This window comes from Bombina bombina, unplaced genomic scaffold (assembly GCF_027579735.1).
Source record: "Bombina bombina isolate aBomBom1 unplaced genomic scaffold, aBomBom1.pri scaffold_408, whole genome shotgun sequence".
NCBI classification, from domain to species: domain Eukaryota; kingdom Metazoa; phylum Chordata; class Amphibia; order Anura; family Bombinatoridae; genus Bombina; species Bombina bombina.
The window spans coordinates 27,902-43,146 of record NW_026512545.1 but is presented as its reverse complement, the minus strand read 5'-3'; positions in this window follow the sequence as shown (position 1 = coordinate 43,146).

Genomic DNA, 15,245 nt, shown 5'->3' with positions numbered 1-15,245 from the left:
ATTACACCTAAACTAATAGCCCTATCAAAATAAAAAAGCCCACCCAAAATAAAAAAACCCTTGCCTAAACGTAACTACCAATAGCTCTTAAAAGGGCCTTTTGCGGGGCATTGCCCCAAAGAAATCAGCTCTTTTAAACCCCCAAGAGTAAAACCCACCACCCACACAACCAACCCCCCAAATAAAACCCTAACTAAAAAAACCTAAGCTCCCCATTGCCCTGAAAAGGGCATTTGGATGGGCATTGCCCTTAAAAGGGCATTTAGCTCTATTGCGGCCCAAAGCCCTAACCTAAAAATAAAACCCACCCAATACACCCTTAAAAAATCCTAACACTAACCCCCGAAGATCCACTTACAGTTTTGAAGATCGGACATCCATCCACAACGAAGCCGGGAGAAGTCTTCATCCAAGCGGCAAGAAGTCCTCAACGAAGCCGGGAGAAGTCTTTATCCAAGCCGGCAGAAGTGGTCCTCCAGACGGGCAGAAGTTCTTCACCGAGACGGGATCTTCTATCTTCATCCTTCCGACGCAGAGTGGCTCCATCTTCAAGACATCCGGCGCGGAGCATCCTCTTCAATCGACAGCTTCTTCTACAATGAAGGTTCCTTTAAATGACATCATCCAAGATGGCGTCCCTTAGATTCCAATTGGCTGATAGAATTCTATCAGCCAATCGGAATTAAGGTTCAAAAAATCCTATTGGCTGATGCAATCAGCCAATAGGATTGAGCTCGCATTCTATTGGCTGTTCCAGGGAATTTATTTAATTGTAGGGTTAGGTTAGGTGTTAGTGTAAGACAGGTTAGGTTTTATTTAACAGGTCAATTTGTATTTATTTTAGCTAGGTAGTTATTAAATAGTTAATAACTATTTAGTAACTATTCTACCTAGTTAAAATAAATACAAACTTGCCTGTAAAATAAAAATAAACCCTAAGCTAGCTACAATGTAACTATTAGTTATATTGTAGCTAGCTTAGGGTTTATTTTACAGGTAAGTATTTAGTTTTAGATAGGAATCATTTAGTTATTAATTGTAGATTTTCTTTAGATTTATTTTAATTATATTTAAGTTAGTGGGTGTCAGGGTTAGACTTAGGGGTTAATAAATTTATTATAGTGGCAGCGACGTTGGGGGCGGCAGATTAGGGGTTAATTAAGGTAGGTGGCGGCGATGTTAGGGGCGGCAGATTAGGGGTTAATACTATTTAACTAGTGTTTGCAATGCGGGAGTGCGGCGGTTTAGGGGTTTATATGTTTATTATAGTGGCGGCGATGTCCGGAGCGGCAGATTAGGGGTTAATATTTTTATTATAGTGTTTGCGATGCGGGAGGGCCTCGGTTTAGGGGTTAATAGGTAGTTTATGGGTGTTAGTGTACTTTTTAGCACTTTAGTTATGAGTTTTATGCTACAGCGTTGTAGTCTACTGACTTTAGAATGCGTTACGAATCTTGAGGGGATAGGCTGTACCGATCACTTTTTGGCCTCCCAGGACAAGCTTGCAATACCGGCGCTATGGAAGTCCCATTGAAAATAGACTATACACAAATTGCGTAAGTTGATTTGCGGTAAGGCCAAAAAAGCATGCAGTGCCCCTAAATCTGAAAGACTCGTAATAGCAGCGGTATTAAAAAAGCAGCGTTAAGAGCCTTAACGTTGCATTTTTACTCATAATGCAAGACTCATAATCTAGACGCATGTTACTAATATATATTGGAGATTTATGTCTGCACAAATATATTTTGACAATCCAGGAAACAATCTTGAAAAAATAAGCATACAATAAATAATCATTATTTTAATATATTTATTTTCAAGATATTCATTGACAAACTTTAAAAGCCAATAATTGCGCAATAACCAAAATTAACATCTTTTGTAAATAAAAGTAATATTGAAAAATAACATACTGTATGTTACACAGTCAATCCAGACAGCATTATTGGCCAAAAACGGGCTGAATATAGTCTGATGGAGCTTGGACTCCCCTTGCATCATATAGCTGTAATGAGCTAAATGATTATCATACTCGGGGACATCCAAGCTCTCCAGATCTATATCAGGCACGTTAATGGCAATGTTGTGTAACATACAGCAGATAAGGAAAATAAAAGAGACTTTGGAGGGGGCGTACTGAAGAACCCCGTCGAAAGTGTCCAAGCATCAGAAACGGCTCTTAAGTATGCCAAAGGGTTGTGAGTTGTGGGCCTCGTTGTAGCGCAACTCTTCCACTGTTGGGTTGTTGACGGGTGTGAACAGCCACGGAAGACAAGAATATCTAGAATCACCTGCATAAATGAAATAGGGCATTGATAATAGCAATCTGAATGAATAAAATCTATAATATACATATGTGAAAATTTATAAGCGATATTTACCTATTAGGATTGCCTCTGGCATTTGTCCCTCCTGAAAACAATTGTAGATGGCAGAATTCCAGAGGACGAAATAATCATGACTAGAATCAGGCAATTCAGAACGGATGCTCATACTTTTTAACCATCACAGATGACCTGGACATTCAGCGAGCGGTTCTGCTTCCCGTCCCGGTATGGCTCCTCTTTTCCCCTGGGAGGCTGCACCAATACATGAGTGCAGTCTATGGCCCCCAATACTCTTAGCAACCCAGCTAGAGTATAGAACTGGAGCTTGACATCATGCCACTCCTCCAGTGTTTTTGGGAAGTGGACATAATGGACTAGGCGTTTGTGCATGGTATTCAGGACAACCTTCAGATGATGGAAGAAGGTTGCCTGGCTCATACCTACGCCTAGACTTGTCACAGCCTGGAACGATACAGTTGCCAAAAAATAGAGGACCGATATTAACTTAACCATCCCAGGGATTGCCCTGGTCCTTGCAGTTAGTGGTTCGAGAGAGTCCTTGATTTCGACACAGAGCATCTCAATAGAAGCCCTATTGAGTCGAAATCGACGGATCACCTCTCGATCACTGAGGGCATGGAGACCAATCCTAGGTAGTAAAACCCTCGGCACCCGCTGGCGTCTTCTTTGACGCTCTGCAGATATCATCACACGTCTTGCTCTGCGTCTCCTTGTAATAATAAAGCAATCTCCAAAATGCCCAACAACTCCATTATAAATGAATCAGGATATGAAGTGTGTGTCGATTGAAACGCCTTTTTATAATGCCTAGTTCTCCAGCTGTAAATGATTGCAGTAATTTATCCGGAACACATTACATCACAGACAAATTAATGACGGGTTTTCTGTATTCCTTGATTATGTTGTTTTTAGACTCCAATATTAAAGAACAATGTGGTGTATTAACATTGTCAAACATGGCTAATAAAAGAATGCAATTTTAAATACATTTGCAGGTATTTTTTTTTTTTTTTTAAATATTTTTATTGAGGTTTCAACAGACAAATCACAAGATAAAAAGAAAGTACATCATACACAGTTAGCAAATACAAGGAGTTTCAAGTACTATACAATAGCGAGTGTATACAGGCAATCCAAAAACAAGAAAATAAGCATTAGTAAACCACTCTGGTGTATTATGGTGGTTTGCCAATTTAAATGTGAACCTTCTATTGATCTTAAGAGGCCACTCTTGGACCTCATATCTAAGTAGTTTCAGCCAGTTAGAGAAGGTTACCATGAAATAAGGGAGACCACTTTTGGGCCCCCAAACAAACCTCATTTTCTAATAATTAACGTAGGTTATGCACTAAGTTATGCACTAGGTTATGCACACTTTAAATAGTATGTAAAAAAAAAGATAACATGGTAATGATATATTTATTTATGTGAAAAATAGCCGACTATCCCCTAATTGAATGTAAACCGTAACCATAACTATGAAATAAAAACCTTACATGTGGACCAAGACCTATTTCAAAAACCCCTCTTTAGCCCTAAGGGAGATGATATGGAATCTGGAATATGCAGGTTATATGGGAGTCTAAGTATGTAGTATGAGTTGCAAGAGAGTGTGTCATTTTTTAGTGCCAAAGCAGTACCAGCTCCCTTGACAACCATTTGAGAATCGGCTAGTAGCTCTACTCATGTTGTGCAAACATCTCATATTTAAAGATGAGAATTAAAGACCTTAAGACTAGAGGAGTGCGATAGACATGGTAACATATAGCCATATCCTAATTATGGGGTATGTTGAGTTCAACTTTCCATGAGATGCATTGGTGGTAGTCACTAAGTGCTAAGTCTATAAACTATGAAGGCCTTATATACTAAGTCACTCATATTGGCAGATTGTAGTGTGCTAATTCCTTGCTCAGTAAATTTATAAAGCAAGCAAAACAAATAAAGCTACCCAGACATACATTTACATAGATGTTTATAAAAAGGGGATCCTCGGATGGCGATGAATGTTAGATCGCACCGCCCCGGCCGCCGGCGGTGACCTCCAAAGACTAATAACCATGAAGCAAAATAGGTATATTAGTAATGCCATATGCTGGTCTGGGACTCTACATATAGTTCTTGTAAGAAATAAAATATAGTACTGGTAAGAGCAAGCCTAGAAATAGCGTTCTAGCAAACCCAATGCTTCTGACTTTACTACGATCAGTGTACTTAGCTAACATCTCAGAGAACTCAGTGAAATCAGTGATGACTACACAGTATGACCAGCCCATATGTATTAGATTGTGAGGGATGTTTTACCAAAAGATCAGTGAGGTTATTGCAATGTGAGGCGTATCAATTATATTGCCACATGTGTTCAGATGAGGAGATGTAGATGAAGTCTTGGGCTGGCTCTTGATGAGATATCTAAGTGGATAAACAACAACATTCCTCAAAAGAGATACCTTCATATGGGATCAGGGTGATGGTGAGAGGGCATACATATTTATGCTGGATACTAGCCTAGGACCATAAGGAAGGGCTGCACATTAATATAATACACAAACTCAAAGCACTATGATAAACCCTATATGATAGAGTGATAGAATCATTCTTAAAATTAGCAAGTGACAAACTGAAAATAAAATATAAAATTACATGCAAATCATCTAAACATCGAACCCAACACCCCTCAGACCCCTACTAGGTAACCAAGCATAGCAGTCTTATTGAAAATTGTAAAAACAGTATAAGCATCCAGTAAACAGGTGTTCAGAGGGTAAGATAAGATGGAGTATCTCCGTGTTTCAAGTTCTGTTGCTCTCATTAAGTCATAGTTACCGTTCGTTAGCAATTATAGGGAAAGGGAGCTGTGCTTTGGAAAATGTGTCCACAAACTTGGCAGTCTAATGATAATTAGATGAGCAGTGGGCTCCATAACATACCCGCTGCAAATTAGCACTTGCCTCATCAACCTACCCCTGTCTGCATGATCCGGGCGTTAGCCATGGTATCTGCACAACCCACCGGCTGCTGTTGTGTGTGGAGTACCGACCCTGGCACGCTCCACTTAGCTAACAGAAGCGACGCCATCTGAGTTAAGCGTCCTCTATCAGGCCACCTTCGGCTTCTAAACATTACCAGGTATTGTGGTCTTGGTGGAACCAGCCCAGCCAGGTCGATAACAGAGAGTGGCGTCAAAGGTGGTTGAGACCATGAGTATGATGCTGGATCGCCACTTCTGTCTTGAGTGTCTGGACCCGGGTTGCTCGTAAAGTTTTTTAGCCTTTTCAGGGTTATCCTCTGACCCGCTGCACGACACAGCTGGGACTCTGCAAATTCAGCTTCGATGTGATCAATAGCTCCAGCATGGCAGCGCATAGGTATTGCGGGGGATGCTCTTAGCTCTATAATGTTTTCATCCTCCGGCTCCTCCGCTATGGTTGGCAAAAGCACTAGCCCCATAGGCATTGGACTCTGAGGAGATAATAGTTCGCCATCCGAGCTAGTCACTGCGCTCCGATCCTCTGGGGCGCTTGTCGGGGTTGGTAAGGTTGTATTTAAAGTGGTAACTTCTGAGGGGGTGTTTGATAGCTTGCAAAGTGCCTCAGAGAATTCCTCTCGATAGCGTAGGAGCAAACAGCTTATTTCGTTTAGGAGGTAAATGGGATCCATAGTAGATATATTGTCCTCAGGGGATAGTCAGCATGCAATAGTCCAGGCATATATTTTTGCAGTGTGTTTGCGGTGTATCACTGCATAGTAACGACAGGAGTGTAACGGCCTCCCGCCGGGGGGTTGTGGGATGGTAGGCCGCAATCCTTAAGTCGAGCCGGGATGCTGTGTATGGTCTTAGTTCCAAAAATAACGTTATGCAATGGGAGAGCGTTCTATGCTGTGTATCCTTAATCCAAAAAGTATAGGTAATGGGATGATAAAGAAGGAGTTTTACTCAATTTGGAACAGAGAGTTAGAGGAGCTGAAGATTTTGCAGCCTATCATGGCCGCTGCCCGGAAGTTCCCCCCCATTTGCAGGTATTTTTGTATGGAATGGTTTTCATTGTCTTGCTATCCCTTGTGGGGAGTAAAATGCAATTTTAAACACATTTGCATGTATTTTTGTATGGAATGGTTTTCATTCTCTTTCTATCCTTTGTTGGAAGTAAAATGCAATTTTAACCACATGTGCATGTATTGTTGTATGGAATGGTTTTCATTCTCTTGATATCCTTTGTGGGAAGTAAAATCCAATTTTAAACACATTTGCAGGTATTTTTGTATGAAATAGTGGTCATTCCTTTGCTATCCTTTGTGGGAAAATATTTGCTGAGTGTATTGAAGATTAATGTGGTGTATTAACATTGCCAAACATGACTTAGAACGAGAATGCAATTTAAAAGATCTGTATTGCTTTTATTTGTATCAGCGTCTACAAAGTATCCCAAACATTGTTTTCAGTTCGATTAACACTAAGCATCGATCGGTGGTGGATTAATCGTGCAGGAGCTGAACTTATATTATTAAGTCACACATTTTAACATTTGACAATGTTTATGATTTGTTAATTATGGCGAATTCAATTTGCATTGAAAATGGCGCAAGATTCAAGCGGATTCCATCGTATTTTCAGATAAAGCTTTGATAAATCGGCCCCTAAAGTTATCAGATATGAGGTTATATCTGTATTTATAGAGACTTTTGCAGATTCACAAAAAGTTGGTTTGCAGGCCTGTGATTGATATTGTTCAAGGAAAACTTCCCATTTCATTATCAGAAATTCTTTATTCTAGGAAAGGCGTCACATGTAGAAGACAAACACATATCATCTAATTAGTCTGGATGAAGCCATCTCCAAATATTGATTAGATTTATTGTATTATTAAGTGACTTTTTTTTTTTTTTAACTTATTTAGCTCTCGAGGAGGGATTCTCTTTTTTTTTTTTTTTTTTTAAGGATGAATCTCTGTTTTCTGTATATTTAGGATTTGGAGTAATATTAGTCCCCTGCCAATACCTTTATCTAAAAAATGCATTTATTTATTTTCTAGTTTAGAACAAAAGTTAATATTGACTGTTAGGGCCATAAAGATTACATAAAATATATTTCTTGCCCTCAGCTGAATGGTTTAATGTTAAATATCTGCTATTTTGATTCTTTAGGGTTTTTTACAATTTAATATTGTAATCTTTTATTAAATAGACCGGCAACCCTTCTAGACGATTTGGAGAAAGATGAGGAGGCAACATCTGTCATATAACACCCTTTCAATTTTTAATGTTCAATCTGTGAAAGGTTTGTCTTTTTATAGGCTCATATAGGCACATGATATCAGTCTTTTTCTTCAAAACAGCTTTTCTTTTAATGGGGTATGTATACCACCACATTCAATGGTACCAATATAAACATATCCTTCAATACATGCTAATTATTTTATTTTTATACTAGTCCTAAAGCCCGTTGACACGGGCCGTGTTATGTTATTGTTATCTCTCTCTCTCTCTCTCTCTCTCTCAGCTGAGCTGCTGCCGGGTCCTCGCGCGCCTCTCACAGCTGAGCTGCTGCCGGGTCCTCGCGCGCCTCTCACAGCTGAGCTGCTGCCGGGTCCTCGCGCGCCTCTCACAGCTGAGCTGCTGCCGGGTCCTCGCGCGCCTCTCACAGCTGAGCTGCTGCCGGGTCCTCGCGCGCCTCTCACAGCTGAGCTGCTGCCGGGTCCTCGCGCGCCTCTCACAGCTGAGCTGCTGCCGGGTCCTCGCGCGCCTCTCACAGCTGAGCTGCTGCCGGGTCCTCGCGGCAAGAGTTTGTCTGAACTGCGCATGACGGCTTCAGACAAACTCTTGTCTTTTATAATATAGGATTTATCTAAAACCCATAAAGCATTAAAGTGAATGTAAACTTAAATGAATTAAAGGCCAGAATCAAATAATACTCTTAAAAACAGGGGCACTTCATTAACCCCTTAACGACTGAGGACGTGCCAGGAACGTCCTACAAAAAAAAAATACCCTTAACGACCAAGGACGTTCCTGGCACGTCCTCTGGTGTTTCAAGAGGTGGAAGCGATCCTGATCACTTCCAGCCTCTTTTATGGTATTGCAGTGATGCCTCGATATTGAGACATCCTGCAATACCATTTTTTTACAAACCGATGCAGAGAGAGCCACTCTGTGGACCTCTCTGCACCAGTAGCGATGGTGCTGATCGTTGGTGGGTGGGAGCATTAGCAGGGAGGCGAGAGGGAGGGAGGGGGGTTTTGAGGAGGGGCAGCTACACTACAGAAAAATTATATATTTAAAAAACAAAAAACAAAAAAACACCTTTTTTTGGGGGGGGCAAAATGGGTAGAAATAGGTAGCGGGGGGAGGGTTAGAGAGCTGTTTGAGGGAGATTAGGGAGGTTGAGGGCTAAGGGGGGTCCATCAGAGTTACATAATTAATAAAAAAAAATTAATTTAAAATTAAAAAAAGGCTTTTATTTTAGTACTGGCAGACTTTCTGCCAGTACTTAAGATGGCGGGGACAATTGTGGGGTGGGGGAGGGAAGAGAGCTGTTTGGGAAGGATCAGGGGATGGGATGTGTCAGGTGGGAGGCTGATCTCTACACTAAAGCTAAAATTAACCCTACAAGCTACCTAATTAACCCCTTCAAAGCTGGGCATAATACAAGTGTGGCACGCAGCGGCATTTTGCGGCCTTCTAATTACCAAAAAACAATGCCAAAGCCATATATATCTGCTATTTCTTAACAAAGGGGATCCCAGAGAAACATTTACAACCATTTGTGCCATGATTACACAAGCTGTTTGTAAATAATTTCAGTGAGAAACCTAAAGTTTGTGAAAAAGTGAACTTTTTTTTTATTTGATCGCATTTGGCGGTGAAATGGTGGCATGAAATATACCAAAATGGGCCTACATCAATACTTTGGGTTGTCTAATAAAAAGGAAAATTTATGCTTACCTGATAAATTGATTTCTTCTACGATACGACGAGTCCACGGATTTCATCCTTACTTGTGGGATATTATCCTCCTGCTAACAGGAAGTGGCAAAGAGCACCACAGCAGAGCTGTATATATAGCTCCTCCCTTCCCCTCCACCCCCAGTCATTCGACCAAAGGTTAGAGGAAGAGAAAGGAAAAGCTAAAAGGTGCAGAGGTGACTGAAGTTATAAATAATAAAAAATATAATCTGTCTTAAATTGACAGGGAGGGCCGTGGACTCGTCGTATCGTAGAAGAAATCAATTTATCAGGTAAGCATAAATTTCCTTTTCTTCTACAAGATACGACGAGTCCACTGATTTCATCCTTACTTGTGGGATACAATACCAAAGCAACAGGACACGGATGAAATGGAGGGACAAGACAGAGACCTAAACGGAAGGCACCACTGCTTGAAGAACTTTTCTCCCAAAAACAGACTCAGAAGAAGCAAAAGTATCAAATTTGTAAAATTTGGAAAAAGTATGAAGGGACGACGAAGTCGCAGCTTTACAAATCTGTTCAACAGATGCATCGTTTTTAAAAGCCTATGTGGAAGCCACAGCCCTAGTAGAATGAGCCATAATTCTTTCAGGAGGCTGCTGTCCAGCAGTCTCATATGCCAGGCGGATGATACTTCTCAGCCAAAAGAGAGGTAGCCGTAGCTTTCTGACCCCTACGCTTTCCAGAATAAACAATGAAGATGATTGATGGAAATCCTTAGTTGCCTGTAAGTAAAATTTTAAGGCACGGACCACGTCCAAGTTATGTAACAGACGCTCCTTCTTAGAAGGATTAGGACACAATGAAGGAACAACAATTTCCTGATTAATATTCTTATTCGAAACAACCTTAGGAAGAAAATCAGGTTTGGTACGTAAAACCACCTTATCAGAATGAAATATGAGATAAGGCGAATCACACTGAAGCGCTGAAAGCTCAGAAACTCTTTGAGCAGAAGAAATAGCAACCAAAAACAGAACTTTCCAAGATAACAATTTAATATCTATGGAATGCATGGGTTCAAACGGAACCCCTTGAAGAACTAAATTCAAACTCCAGGGAGGAGTAAGTGGTCTAATTACAGGCTTAATTCTGGTTAGAGCCTGATAAAAAGACTGAACATCAGGTACATCTGCCAAATGTTTGTGAAACAAAATTGACAACGCAGAAATTTGTCCCTTTAAGGAACTAGCTGATAAACCTTCTCCAATCCTTCTTGGAGAAAAGAAAAAATCCTAGGAATCCTATCTTTACTCCATGATATTTACGCCATATCTTATGATAAATCTTTCTAGTGACAGGCTTTCTAGCCTGTATCAAAGTACTGATAACCGAATCAGAAAATCCCCGCTTCGATAAAATCAAACGTTCAATCTCCACGCAGTCAGCTGCAGAGAAATTAGATTTGGATGTTGGAAATGACCTTGAATGAGAAGATCCTGTCTCAAAGGAAGTTTCCACGGTGGTAGAGAGGACATGTCCACTAGATCCGCATACTAAGTCCTGCGTGGCCACGCAGACGCTATCAGGATCACTGAAGCGCTCTCCTGTTAGATTTGAGCAATCAAGCGTGGAAGGAGAGGAAACGGTGGAAACACATAAGCTAGGCTGAACAACCAAGGCACTGCCAAGGCATCTTTCAGTTCGGCCCGAGGATCCCTTGATCGGGATCCGTATCTTGGAAGCTTGGCATTCTGTCGAGATGCCATCAGATCCAATTCCGGTCTGCCCCATCGGAGAATCAGTGAGGCAAATACCTCCGGGTGGAGTTTCCACTCCCCCGGATGAAAGGTCTGTCGGCTTAGAAAATCCGCTTCCCAGTTCTCTACTCCTGGGATGTAGATTGCTGACAAATGACAAGAGTGGGCTTCCGCCCAAAGGATTATCTTGGATACTTCTAACAATGCTAAGGAACTCCTTGTTCCCCCCTGATGATTGATATATGCTACAGTTGTGATATTGTCCAACTGGAATCTGATGAATTTGGCCGAAGCCAACTGAGGCCACGCCTGAAGCGCATTGAATATCGCTCTCAGTTCCAGAATATTGATTGGAAGTAGAGACTCCACCTGAGTCCAAACACCCTGAGCTTTCAGGAAATTCCAGACTGCACCCCAGCCCAGAAGGCTGGCATCCATTGTCACTATCACCCACGAGGGTCTACGGAAACAAGTCCCCTGGGACAGATGATCCAGCGATAACCACTAAAGAAGAGAGTCTCTGGTTTTTTGATCTAGATGTATCTGAGGAGATAGATCCGCATAATCCCCATTCCACTGTCCGAGCATGCACAGCTGCAGTGGTCTGAGATAAAAGCGAGCAAATGGAATGATGTCCATTGCCGCTACCATTAATCCAATTACCTCCATACACTGAGCCACTGATGGCCGAGGAATGGACTGACGTGCTCGGCAAGTATTTAGAATCTTTGATTTTCTGACCTCCGTCAGAAATATTTTCATGTCTACCGAGTCTATCAGAGTTCCCAAGAAAGGAACCCTCGTCTGTGGAACTAGTGAACTTTTCTCTATGTTCACCTTCCAACCGTGAGTTCTCAGAAAAGACAACACTATGTCCATGTGAGATTTTGTCAGTGGATACGTGGACGCCTGGATTAGAATATCGTCCAGATAAGGCGCCACTGCTATGCCTCGCGGTCTGAGAAACACCAGAAGAGACCCTAGAACTTTTGTAAAGATTCTGGGTGCTGTGGCCAACCTGAAAGGAAGAGCCACGAACTGATAATGTTTGTCTAGAAAGGCAAACTTAGAAACTGATGATGATCCTTGTGGATTGGAATATGAAGGTAAGCATCCTTCAAGTCCACGGTAGTCATATATTGACCCTCCTGGATCATTGGTAAGATTGTTCGTATAGTCTCCATCTTGAATGATGGAACTCTGAGAAACTTGTTTAGACACTTGAGATCTAAAATGGGTCTGAAAGTTCCCTCTTTTTTGGGAACCACGAAAAGATTTGAGTAAAATCCCTGTCCCTGTTCCGATTGTGGAACGGGACAAATTACTCCCATGGTAGAGAGGTCTTTAACACAGCATAAGAACGCCTCTCTTTTTATCTGGTCTACAGACAATCTTGAAAGATGAAAGCTCCCTCTTGGGAGAAAGTCCTTGAATTCCAATCGATAACCGTGAGTCACTATTTCAAGTGCCCAGGGATCCTGAACATCTCTTGTCCAAACCTGGGCAAAGAAAGAAAGTCTGCCCCCTACTAGATCCAGTCCCGGATCGGGGGCCGCCCTTTCATGCTGTTTTAGTAGCAGCAGCGGGCTTTTTGGACTGTTTACCTTTATTCCAGTTCTGGTTGGGTCTCCAGACTGACTTAGATTGGGTAAAATTCCCTTCCTGCTTTGTGGAAGAAGAGGAAGCTGAGGGTCCTCCTTTAAAGTTCCGAAAGGAGAGAAAATTGTTTTGATTACCCCTCATCTTAACAGACTTATACCGAGGTAGGGCATAGCCTTTACCTCCTGTAATGTCAGAAATTATTTCCTTCAATTCAGGCCCAAAAAGGGTTTTACCTTTAAAAGGAATAGCTAAAAGCTTAGTTTTTGATGAGACATCAGTAGACCAAGATTTGAGCCACAACGCTCTACGTGCTAGGATAGCAAAGCCTGCATTCTTCGCCGCTAATTTAGCAATTTGAAAAGCTGCATCAGTAATAAAAGAATTAGCTAGCTTGCGAGCCTTAATTCTATCCAAAATGTCAGCTAATGGGGTCTCAACCTTAAGAGACTCTTCTAGAGCCTCAAACCAAAAAGCTGCTGCAGTAGTTACTGGAACAATGCAAGCCATAGGTTGTAAAAGAAACCCCTGATTAATAAATCATTTCTTTAGCAGACCCTCTAATTTTTTATCCATAGGGTCTTTGAAAGCACAACTGTCCTCAATGGGTATAGCGGTACGCTTAGCTAGGGTAGATATAGCTCCCTCTACCTTAGGGACCGTTTGCCATGAGTACCCCCTGGGTACTTCGAAACAACTTCTAACACTCTGGACCAGAGTTACACAGGCCAGGAGCCACCAGAGTTACACAGGCCAGGAGCCACCGGAGTTACACAGGCCAGGAGCCACCGGAGTTACTGCTTGCTGCTGCCTAGTCTGAGGGAAGTGCGCATCTGAGTGCGCAAAAATAAGCCCCGCCCCTTAAAGTCAATGCCGGAGTAGGCCCAAACACAACCACATAGGGAAGCGGTTTTACACACAAGTGATCAAAAACAATGTACACCCTCAAACACACCAGTAATCATACCGGTGATCCCAAAAAATAAAAACGTTATGAACCGTTTTTCTCTGCCTCTCCCATAGTGTCATATAATGCCCATAAAATGTCAACTATCTATAAATAAAATCCAGGGACTCCAGTAACAACCTTACTGTATAATAGGTTTAGTGCTTACCCATTCCCATACAGGGACATACATGCCAGCCACTTCTGATATATCAAGTCTCCTCAGAAATATAAAGGCTGCACATACCTTAATGCTGCTTGTAGCATGAAACCAGTCTCCACACTGAAGATGTTTCATCTGTTACCTTCAGAAGTCTTGTGGGAATCAGCGTGGATCTTAGTTACAGCTGCTAAGATCATCAACCTCAGGGCAGAAATCTTCTTCCATGACCCCCTGAGGAAAATAGTACTCACCGGTACCATTTAAAAAAAACACTTGATTGAAGAAACTAAAACTAACACCTCACTTTACCATGTCTTCCTAGTATAACACAGGCAAAAAGAATGACTGGGGGTGGAGGGGAAGGGAGGAGCTATATATATACAGCTCTGCTGTGGTGCTCTTTGCCACTTCCTGTTAGCAGGAGGATAATATCCCACAAGTAAGGATGAAATCCGTGGACTCGTCGTATCTTGTAGAAGAAAACAAATATATACATGTCAAGGGATATTCAGGGATTCCAATGTAACTATCGCTAATTTTGAAAAAATTTGGAAAAAGTTTGGAAATAGCAAATGGCTACTTGTATTTATTGCCCTACAACTTACAAAAAAAGCAAATAACATGTACACATTGGTTATTTCTAAACTCAGGACAAAATTTAGAAACTATTTAGCATAGGAGTTTTTTTGGTGGCTGTAGATGTGTAACAGATTTTGTTAGGTCAAAGTTAGAAAAAACTAAATTTATGGTTACCTGATAAATGTATTTATTTCTTGACATGGTGAGCCCACGGATCATCATCAATTACTGTTGGGAATATCACTCCTGGCCAGCAGGAGGAGGCAAAGAACACCACAGTCAAGCTGTTAAATATCACTTCCTACCCACAATGCCCCAGTCATTCAACCAAAAGAAAGGAGAGAAAGGAAGTAACACAAGGTACAGAGGTGCCTGAGGTTTATATAAACAACCATGTCTGAAAAATACAGTGCGGGCTGTGGACTCACTGTGTCAAGAAATAAATAAATTTATTAGGTAAGCATACATTTTGTATTCTTTCTAATGACACAGTGAGTCCACGGATCATCATCAATTACTGTTGGGAATCAATACCCGAGCTAGAGGACACAGATGATATGGGAGGGCAAGACAGGTAACCTAAACAGCAGGTACCACTGCCAGAAGAACCTTTCTCCCAAAAGAAACCTCAACAGAGGCAAAAGTATCAATTTTATAAAAAAATTCTCAACATAGACCTCATTCTTGGAGGTCCAAGAAAAAGAAACCGCCCAGGTGGAATGAGTTGTAAATCTCACAAGAGGCTGCTGTTCAGCAGTCTCATTGCCAAACAAAAAAAATACTACTTCACCAGAAAGAAGAAAAATGGCAGAAACCTACTGACCTTAGACTTTTCCAGAAAGCAAACAAACAAGGCAGAAGACGGACTAAAGACCTTGTAGCCTGCAAATAGAATTAAAGGCTTGCACAAAGTCTAAGTTGTGAAATAAACGTTCCTTATGAAA